Here is a 3182-nt window from a genome sequence, read left to right on the forward strand (position 1 = left end):
ACCTGTTTGATTGTGTTTTCCTGTAGTTCTTTAAGGGATTTTTGTGTTTCCTCTTGAAGAGCTTCTAGTTCTTTACCTGTGTTCTCCTGTATTTCTTTGAGGGTGCTATTTTTGTCTTTCTTAAAGTTCTGTATCATCACCATGAGAAATGATTTTATATCTGAATCTTGGTTTTCTGATGTAATGGTGTGTCCAGGACTTGGTATGGTGGGAGAATTGGGTTCTGATGATGCCAAGTAACCTTGGTTTGTGTTGTTTATTTTCTTACACTTGCCCCCAGCCATCTGGTTATCTCTAGTGCTACCTACCCTTGTGAAATCTGACTGGAGCTTGTCCTTTCTGTGATTCTGGTTGTGTCAGAACTCCTCAGAGTCTAGCTGTCTCTGTGATCCTGTGATTCTGTCATCCTGTGATCCTGTGATCCTGGGCTTGTTAGAGCACCTTGGAGTGGAGCTTCCTCTGGGTGTTGAGGGACTGGGTGCAGAGCTTGCACCCAAGGTCTGCACAGGACACCAGCCCAGAGAGACAGGCGAGAGTCCTACATCTTGATCCAAGGCATTCAGGAGAAGCTTGGATTTCCATCTTTCAAGCAACTCTCAGTTCCCTCTAGAAGTGGGAAGAAGGCTTATTGGAAATGATGCCAGGCACCACAACTTACAGATGTTCATGTTCTCTCCTTTGCTAGGTTTCTAAAGTAGACTGAGATTGTCTCACAAGCTGATTGGCTCTGCTTATATCCTTTCTTCATCTTTTATGTCAACAATACTATTGTTATAACATCTTCAAACTGGACACTTCCTTTTTCTATATGGTCATTGATTCTTATTTGTTTTATTTTGATATTAAGCTCATCTAAAAAATTAGTCATTTCCAGATACATATTAGTTTTCATTTCTAACATTTCTATTTGGTTCTTTTTGTGCTTTCTACTCTTTCATTGGGAGGCCATTCCCTTTACTTCATTTGATAACTTTATTAGTCCTTTATTAGGACCTGTCCTGCCTTCCAATAATTGAGTCAGAGTCCTATAGATGAGCTCCCTAAGTTACTTGCTGTTTGAGTCTTGCCTGGGTCATTTCTGCTCCATCAGTCTGTCTTCTCTCCCTCAGCCATGTGCTCCTGACCCATCCTGTCTAATGGAGACCTCCTGCTTTCTCCATCTTTTTTCTCCTTCTCTCCCTGTTTCTTGGTCCCTAACTGTGAACCTATCCCAGTAACAGAAGCCCCACCTACCTCTATTCTCCCTGGTAAATGGCTGTCAGTTACGTTTATTTAATGAGTTAGAGAAGAATGGTGAGTAAGTTTATACAACATCATTTGGTGTATGTAAGAATGTGCTTGTCTAGATTGCAACCAGATCTTGGGGGCCAGTATTCAGCATTTGAATACATAGTAGCACCAGACCAATTTCCAGCAATTGAGTGTAGTTACAATAGCTGGCCTCAAGTTCCAATCTTAGTTCAAATTCTACCCTTTTCCTTCAAAGTAAAATACTTATAGTTGGTATTGCTGTTTGTGGCCCCAAAGCATCAGTGAGTGGGCAGAGCTTCACAGTAAAGTGGGTCCCTCTCTTTTCATTTTCATATTTTTGGAGTACTCCTTCAGTCTACAGTGGATTTGAAAGCATTAGCTCCTTTTCCACTTTGAAAGGAGAAATGACAGATTTTTCTCTTACTAGCCATGGACAGAGCCACAAAGGTAGAGAACTCCTGTGGTACCAATCCCATGTTGCAAATTTCAGCTTCCTTGTAAATTCTGACCCCTTTTCTCTCTGCAGAGACTTCAGTTAGAATTTTAATATGAGCAAGGTTTATACTAGTCATTTTCCAGAGGTTCAGAGGTTCAGTCTGAAGGGAAATTATGCCTCCCTTTCAGAGATAGACTCTCTTACCCACTACTTTTCATTATGTGGGTAAAGGGTATGAATCTCAGTCCATAAAAACAGTTGACTGGGAACCCAAGCATCTATCTCCTATAATTCAATTTTATTTCTACATGTTGCTCCCAGTCTCTGGTTTGTTTCGCAGTCTAAGGTCATGTGACACACCATAAACATTGATCCAAATGAACCACTATGGAGTCATCTTTTGTCCCTGCATGTGTGGCCCTTTAAAATCATTTGGCTTTCTGTTGGTTCTAACTGTGTTAATATGGCAACCTAGCTTCCAGACGCTGAGACAGACAAGCTGCCATTTCCTTTCCAAGGTTCCTTTTCAAGGGACTGGTGGTGCCATGGAGAGGAAGGCATAGGCCCCTCTCTTACGACTTCCAGATGTCTTTTTTCCCATGTCTTTCTCTGAGTGGAGCTTTCTTGGTTTAGGCTTGAACAAATTCTTCCATCAAGTTTCTTAGTGAGACACTACTGTTTTCCTGAAATGTCCAGGGTTTTCTGAAGAAATTAGCTTTCTGGACTATCATAGCCAGAAAGATATATGAGCTACTTTTGTTTCTACCAGGTCAAATGTTTCCCCTGAGGTTATGAGTTCAGAGCTGGCAAATAGCTTACATAAAGCAGGAGGAGAGAGGCCAGGCAAAGAGAAAGCGTGAGAGGGGAAATAAATCCCATAGCTTGATATTGTACATTTTGATTCAGGGAAGAAAATATTTTATTCATCTGTAGGTCCCTAGTATGTATCCTCATGTCTGGCACATGGATATTTTTCTAATAAATGGTTACTAAGTGAATGGGTGAATTCTCCATATAACACAAGGGAATCTCATGTCTTATAAACTCTGTCCCTTGAGCTAGAAAATAGGATAATGATTCTGATGTCATGGTGTTGTCCAAGGACTAAATGGCAGTATGCACACTCTGTGAAGATGTTTCTAATTGGAATGTTTTTACTGCTACTTATTGTTATGAATGTTTGCTGGGCTGAGCTTGAGCCTGGCATCTTTACCCTAAACCTCTGCGATTCCTGCAGATCCAGTCAACTGCAAACATATTTAGCTCCTCTCTCCCCCATAGAAAGTGCACACTTTCAATATATTTTTCATGCTCTCCAAATTATTTATCATCCTGATAATAACCTTTATATTAACTTCCTTGATGGTCACTGGATGCTGAGAATCAATTTTGGATTAGATTCTTTGTCATGGACTGGGATTTCTCCCGGGGTCCCTGTTCCGTGGGACAAAGGATTCTGGCCAGGTGGGCACGGGATTCGGCTTTGACAAACAGA

Source organism: Mastomys coucha, unplaced genomic scaffold, assembly GCF_008632895.1.
Source record: "Mastomys coucha isolate ucsf_1 unplaced genomic scaffold, UCSF_Mcou_1 pScaffold9, whole genome shotgun sequence".
In the NCBI taxonomy this organism is placed as follows: Eukaryota; Metazoa; Chordata; class Mammalia; order Rodentia; family Muridae; genus Mastomys; species Mastomys coucha.